We start from the raw sequence: 7,548 nt of genomic DNA, 5'->3' as shown, positions 1-7,548 counted from the left end.
AAGAAAAAGAAGTGGTCCACGGATAGTACCCTTGGGCACTGCAAGGTTAGGAGGAATCAGCAAGATGTTAAAAAAGAAGTATCCAGACATTTCTCCAAGGAAGAGATACAAACGGCCAATAAGCACACAAAAAGATACTCAACATTACTAATCACTAGGTAAATGCAAATCAAAACTACAGTGTGATACCACCTCATACTCAGGGTGGCTAAGATAATAACAAACAAATAAAGCAAAACAAAAACACAGAAAACAACAAGAGTTTATGAGAATGTGGAGAAATTAGAACCCTTGTGTATTATTGGTGGGAATGTAAAATAGTACAGCCATTCCTCAAAAAATTAAAAAATAGAATTACCTATGTTCCAGCAATTCCATTTCTGGATACATTCCCCCTAAAATTGAAAGCAGAGTCTTGAAGAGATATCTGTACACTCATACTCACAGCATTATTCACAATAGCTAAAATGTGGAAGCAACCCTGGTGTCCATTCGATAGATGAGTGGATGAGCAAAATGTGGTATATACCTCCAATGGAATATTATTCATTTTTAAAAAGGAAGGAAATTCTGCAATGTGCTACAGCATTAATGAACCTTGAGGTTCTTATGCTAAATGAAACAAGCCAGTCACAAAAGCATAAATACTGTGTGATTCCCCTTGTATGAGATATCTAGAGTGGTGACATTCATAGAGACAGAAAGTAGAATGTGGTTGCCAGGGGCTGGAGAGAGGGGGAAATGGGGAATTATTGTTTAATGAGTCCAGTTTCAGTTTTGCAAGATGAAAGAGTTCTGAAGATGAATGGTAGTCATGGTTGCACAATAATGTGAATATATTTAATATCACTTAACTGCACACTTAAAAATAGTTACAGTAATACAATTTATGCTATGTCTATTTAACCACAATAACAAAATTGGGGGGGGGGCGTGGAAGGAGGAGGAGGAGGAAAAGGAGGAGGAGGAAGAGGAGGAGGAGAATCCAGAGAGGTTAGAAGCCAAATGAAGAGAGTTTCAGGAGGAAGGAAAGGTTCAATGTCCAAAGCTGCCAAGGAGTCAGGTGAGATAAGGGCCGACAATTATTGATCATTAGGTTCATCCAGGTTGAAGTTACTGGTGATCTTGACAATAGCTATATCAATGAATGACATGAGCAAAAGTTTGATGGAGTGGGTTCAAGAGAAGGTAGGAAAGTTTATAGTTGCTATAGCTTGTTCCAAGAGTCTACCTGAAAATGGGACGTCCTCTGAGTATCTATGTTTATAGAGATGGATAATTATGTATCTGTAGAAATTCAATCCAAACAACTTTTGTTGAGGATCTCCCAGGTTCTAGGCATGGTAATGGATGCTGCAGACACTGAGAAAAATAAAACACATTCACTGCCTTCCAAGACTCCACAAGAACGATATAGCAAACGTTAGGAAAACGTGAGATACACACAAAATGATATACATGGTTAAATATACACAGTCAGCCTGGGCATCAATTTTTCCAGCATAATAATAGACAATGTGATTAAAACTGTGGATTCTGGATTTGGGCAGTCTTGGGTTTGAGTCCTATCTCCACCATTCACCTGCTCTGTGATTTTGCACAAGTCAGTTAACCTCTCTGTTCCTTAGTTTCCTCTGTAAATTAGGGATGCAATAATTTCCAAACTTTAGTGTTTGTTAAAAATGCAGACTTCTGCCCTAACCAGTTTGGCTCAGTGGATAGAGCGTTGGCCTGCGGACTGAAAGGTCCCAGGTTCGATTCCGGTCAAGGGCATGTACCTTGGTTGCAGGCACATCCCTAGTAGGAGGTGTGCAGGAGGCAGCTGATCCATGTTTCTCTCTCATCGATGTTTCTAACTCTCTATCTCTCTCCCTTCCTCTCTGTGAAAAATCAATAAAATATACATATTTTAAAAATGCAGACTTCTGGGTCTCATCTCCAAAGGTTCTCAATGGGCAGGTCTGGAGCAGGGCCCAGGGATCTACATTTTTAAACAAGCACCTGGTCATGTTTGATGCCCTTGGCCTTGAACCACACTTTGTAAAAGACTGAGAACTTATCCACATGATATGGCATCGGCCTGGCACTCAGTAATTGCTCATTTAACAATATCTGTTCTTCCACTGGAAACAAAAATTCTTCTAATAACTTGCAATTGATGTCCAGAAACAGAAGTCCAGCATACCCTGAACACGTTAAATAGAGAAAAGAGCATGAGAATTGTTCAATATTTATTCATGGAATATTTACTGAGTGCCTACTATGTTCTAGACCAGGCATGTCAAACTTGCGGCCCGCAGGCTGCATGTGGCCCACAACGAATATTTTTGCAGCCTGGCCAATATAACGGTATGTGAGAAACGTTTTAATAAAAATTTCCAAAAAATTTTCATAACTTAATTTTTACAATATCCTGTTATACATAATTATTAATAACGAACTACAATATTCACTAATGACTGATTACTATAATCCTGTTGCATTCATTTCCCTTACGTGCCTTACGCGCAGGCACACCATTTCTCTCCACTAATACTATATTTTAGCAGCCGATATTTTAGCAGCAAATATTTTTGCAGCTGATTGCCTGCCATGTCATTATTCTTGTACTGACTTATTTGGTGTGCGCAACAGGAAATATTTCGCTTTCGGAGAACAAGAAAAAGAGGTTTATTTACGTTATGCTTATTAATTTGTGCAGTTATTCAATGTCTGGTAAGTTAATGTTCAAGAAAAAAATACTAATTTTTATTAAAATGTTCTATTATTTTATGTTAATGATTACACATTTATTTCAGCCCTTTGTGTTCAGCATGTCTCTATCAAAATAAACCTACATTTCTATGAAAATTGAAGCTTTTGTTTTTTGGCGGCCCACATAAACTTAAACCTTGTTTATTTGGCCCATGTTAGCCTTTGAGTTTGACATGCTTGTTCTAGACAGTATTCAAGGGCTGGGGATACAGAAAATATCTGACTCAATAATTTGTCTGAGTCATCAAGGTAGGTAGAAGCCCCAAATGTAGTTTGCCACATCTTAGCAGCCAAGTGAGAAGTCCTATGTTTAATCACTAGCTGCTTCAGGTCATACTTGTCCAATGTTAACATGCACACAGTTACCTGGGATCTGATTCAAGTACAGATTCTGATTCACTAGGTCTGGAGTCGGGCATGAGAATCTGCATTTCTAATAAGCTCTCAGGTGCTGCTGATGCTGCTGGTCACAAATCACACTTGAAATATCACCGTTTTAGAGTGTTAGGAAAACTGGATCACTTGCCCTTAGCATCGGAGTGCCTGTAGACATCTGGGGAATCCTGAAGGGAAAACATGAAATCTGGGAAGACTGCACAGATGCAGGTGTGATTTGCTCACACTTTCTTCTGTCTCCTCTGTTTCTGGAATCCAGTCCTTATCCTCTCACATATGGTTAATGGCATTAGGTGGCCTCCTCTAAGGGAGAGAGACATTCATTCTGTTGGTCATTTGGTAAATTTTTGCTGGCTGCCTATCTATGGCAAGCTCTGGGCAAAGCACATACTTTGGCATTCAAGAGAGGACTAATCCAGCAGCTTCCGCCTCCTAGGCTCCAGGCAGGGGCTGCAGCAGGGGTTTGGGATAGAGAGAAAAGCTGCCCAGGCAGTATCTGTGGCTGAAGACACTGCCCTGGCAAGACCCAGCCTTGGCTCTTTCTGTGGTGCACTATAAATGCATGCCTGGGAGAGGCACCCCTCTGCAGTCTTTGCCAACTGGTTTAGGACGGTACGGACCAGCACCAGGAGATGTCTGGATGATGTGCCAGCCAGGCCACCTGTCTCTCCTCAGACTCTCAGACCCAGCCCAGTGGCCACAGATGGCAGAAGGCAATGTAGATCCCTGGGGCCTCCAAATGCCTCCCCGGAAACTGGCGGCAGACAGTAACTCCAGCCAAGTCAGAGCCTTGACCGGAATCTAAGTGTGAGACACCCCACTCGGAGCTGAGGGGCCTGGCCTAATCCAATGACCACCAAGAACCAAAGGCACTGGCCCCAAGTCAAGTTGAACAGTTCAAGCAAAAGCCTTTCACCCTTTCACCCAAAAGCCAAAACCTTTTCCCAGGGTTTCTGATAAATCAAAGCAAATCCTCCCCCCCACCTCACCCCCCAATCTAGCAACCTTACAGAGACCGCTCCCATGCATTTACTGAGGGTAACTTGGTTTTATTAAAAACTAGAGGCCCAGTGCATGAATACATGCCTCACAGCCCCTCAGCCCTGCCTGGCACCCAGCCTTGGCCTGGCACCGCCCCCTCACCTGCTCCACCATACCGGGTGGTGGTCCCACCCCCTGCCACTGCCTTTGGTCGCTGTCTGCAGGGGGCGATCAGGCCCCGCTCACACCTGCCTTGGCCTGGCGCCACCCACCCGCTCACCTGCTCCACCATCCCGCCATGGTCTCGTTCTCATCAGGGCCTATCGGGGCCCACAGCACCTCCACTGTCACTGACACCCGCCATGTTCCGTGCCGCCCCTGGTGGTCAGCACACGTCATAGCAAGCGGTCAAACTCCCCATTCTCCTGGTCAAACTCCTAGTCGAACGACAGCCCAAGGGGACAATTTGCATATTAGGCTTTTATATATAGAATAGCACACATTTAACAAGCACCTACACAAACAAGGCTCTATCTTAGGGCAGATTTGTCTTCAAGGGACTTAGGCCCATTTAGGAAGATAATTCCGTAAGCATATGAAGGTAGTCAAGGTAAAACAAGTCATCTTGGGAGCTGTGGTGGTACAGTTAGGGAGTTTCTTGAGAAGGCCACTGATGGACCTGCATATAGACGCAGTTCAGGTGAGATGGAGGGTGAGGATGTTCCAGGGAGACGGTGATGTCTGCGAGGTCCATAGCAGTGCAGTGGGGTATAGAACACAGTGCTAAGAGCTGGTCCTCGGTGTTTCCTGAAGAGGGAACTGCCCTTTGTACAAGAATAGATACTAGTACGCTGCCCGTGGGTGAGAGTGAGCCCTGAAGTTCCCCAAGTTGAAGGGGGAGATGAGAGCGTGCAGTCTACTTCCAGGAATCTCTGTAGAGAGACCCTCTGATATGGCACAAGAAGGTTTAAGAATGTTAGTACATCACTGTAACAGTGAAAAACTGGAAACAGCTTGAATGTCCATCACTAGAAAATGGGGTAAATAAACCTGTGTAAAAAGAAGACAAAAAAAAATTGTTGTGTTGTTTTGTGTGTCTGATGTACAAAGAGCCCTAATAAAAGTGTGAAGTGAAAAGGCACATTTCAGAATACACAAATATTGAATCATGTTATTGTACACCTGATAATAAAGCAAGTTTCTGGCTAATATGCACAGTATAATCCCATTCACATTTAAAAAATACCTACAAAAGTCTACATTTTTATCTCAACACAGACACACAGAGATGTGTAATTTTATAGAAAAAACAAAGTGTTTGGAATGATAGCCATCAGACTGATGACTGGTTGGTTGCCTGTGTTGGAGGTCGGGGAGTGAGGCTGGGAAGGGGGGAGGGGCTGGAGTGGGGGCTATAGAGATGGAGGGGAAGAGCTGACTGTGGTTGTTGGAGGAGCCCCAAGAAGCCCTTTGCATTTGGGCAGTGCTGGTTGCCCCAAGGGTGCTTAGACTTCTCCTGGAATAAAAGCATTATTGGGGTGGAGGGACGTGCTCCCTGAGCCCAAAGATGGGCTAGAGTGCCATCCTGGAGGGCAGGGGCAAGAAGGCTGCCCTCTGGCTCAGCCAAGTGCTGACTGGGTGGACTGGCGCCTGTTTGGCCCTCTTTGGGCCCCAGTGGCAATGTCCCTCTGGGCTTATCTAGCTGGCCCAGCCTGAGATTCTTAGTCCTTCCAGAGCCTTCTCATGGAGGCTGAGATCCAGCAAGGCATGGAAAAGCCCCACTTGGCCTGTGGTCTGCTGGGACTTAGGCTTGGGCCAGGCAGGGACTGGGAACCATGTGGGAAGAGAGAAGTTTCTGAGTAGCATGGCCTCCTGTGGGGGCTCCCTCCTCTGACAGGGGAGTACCATTTCTTCCCAACACTTCAGTTTGAGGATATCTGGCCCAGCCTGGCTCCTTTAAGGAGCAAATAAGGGGATAATTTATTACCTGATGGGCTCTAAACAGTTAATGAAACTTACTAAGTGAGGGTTCTGAGCTGGGGGAGAGAGATGGAGACTGCTATAGGCCTGGGCTTGGGCTCTGGGCCTAGGGATGTTGGTGTGAGCTGTGCATAGGTGCAGATCTGTTCTGCATACAATTCCTACGGTTGTTCTGAGCTAGCTTCAGGCTACAGAGATGTGCTATATGAGGCCTCTGCCCTGGGATACCACAGGACAGGAGAGGGGCATACATTGGATTTAGGTAGTAAGTGGACAGGATCCAGGCTCAGTGTGGAACCAGAAGCAGCAAGGCCAGCTGGCCCCGAGATTCCTCACCCCAGTCAGGGATTCCTTAATGGTGTCCTGGCCTTGTCCAGCCTCCCACCGCTGGGAAGGGCTCCAGGGTGCAAGGTGGTTGCTTGGGAGCCTCTTGCAGACACTGGGGAGCAAGCTGTTCCTCCCTTAGGGCTGTGGACAAAGTGACTTGTGAGCCTGGGCTGGCCTTGGGTATGTAACTGCTGGACATCCAGGACCTGCAGCTCTGGCTGGTGGCAAGCTGCTTCCAAATGTGCTGGGTCTCCAGCCAGCCCCAAGGAGAGGCTTGGACAGGAATTGGCACTGGATGCCTGTGCAATGGAGATGCTTGGAAACAAGGACATTCTTGTTGAGCTGATCCCCACTAGGCCAGCTCCAAGCAGATTACCCACTTAGTACAGTTCCCCTATGAGAGTTCTACCAAAGGAGAAAACCCTCATTACCCTGGCAACCAGCTGGGTCAAGAGAGGCAGATTCCTTGGGGGGCAGAGCGAACTGTGTTGGGCAGTGGGGACTTCTCTGGAGAGCCTCTATTATTGGGCATCTAACCTCTTACCTCTCTGTTCCACAGAAGCCCTCAGAGTTCAAGGAAAGGCCAGCAGCTCTTAGGTGTCCAGGCTTCTGGCTGGCCAGGCTGGGAGGACATGCCCAAGAAAGAACAGGCATCATTCTTGCCTCAGAAGACCTCACAGCCAAGGTGAGGAGGTGAGATTCCTAGACTGGAAACAAGATGAGGGAGATCATGAGTCAGTGCTGAAGTGTCTGCTTTGGCCCTGGGGGTGGGAGTGGGGAGGAAATGAGGGAGCCAGGAAGGAGCCACTATGTGGGGTAAGAGGGAAAAGAGAGGGCACAAATATGCTTGTGTGTGCACATATGCATTTGTGTGTACCTACGTGTGTGTGTGTGTGTGTGTGTGTGTGTTGTGTGTCTACATGTATCCACTCATGCCAGATGTCACATCTCTGGAGGCCCCATCTTCTGTGCTACCTGCCCAGTCAACCTAAAAATAATTTCCATTTAACTTTAGGATTTGTTACTTGATGTAGAAGATGCTTGCCTAGCAGATATACTTTTGTACCCACACTTTATCTAAGATTGAGTTAAAATGAGCCTGCATTATTT

The 7,548-nt window shown here is 45.9% G+C and overlaps 1 long non-coding RNA gene across 1 annotated transcript in view; it reads right to left on the bottom strand.

Annotated features, from left to right (window-relative positions):
• Window positions 1–4,592: 4,592 nt before the first annotated feature.
• LOC106725983 overlaps window positions 4,593–7,548 on the bottom strand; it is a 70,569-nt gene continuing 67,613 nt past the window's right edge. The window contains exons 5-6 of the long non-coding RNA XR_001361999.1: window positions 6,983–7,145; window positions 4,593–5,181 (exon numbers count right to left, since the gene is read on the bottom strand). This is a non-coding gene — a long non-coding RNA (uncharacterized LOC106725983). The remainder of the gene's footprint in view (window positions 5,182–6,982; window positions 7,146–7,548) is intronic.

The sequence above is a fragment of the Myotis brandtii genome, unplaced genomic scaffold, assembly GCF_000412655.1.
Source record: "Myotis brandtii unplaced genomic scaffold, ASM41265v1 scaffold208, whole genome shotgun sequence".
Lineage (NCBI taxonomy): Eukaryota > Metazoa > Chordata > Mammalia > Chiroptera > Vespertilionidae > Myotis > Myotis brandtii.
The sequence above is the reverse complement of the archived record's forward strand: the minus strand, read 5'-3'. Positions and strand labels throughout refer to the sequence as shown.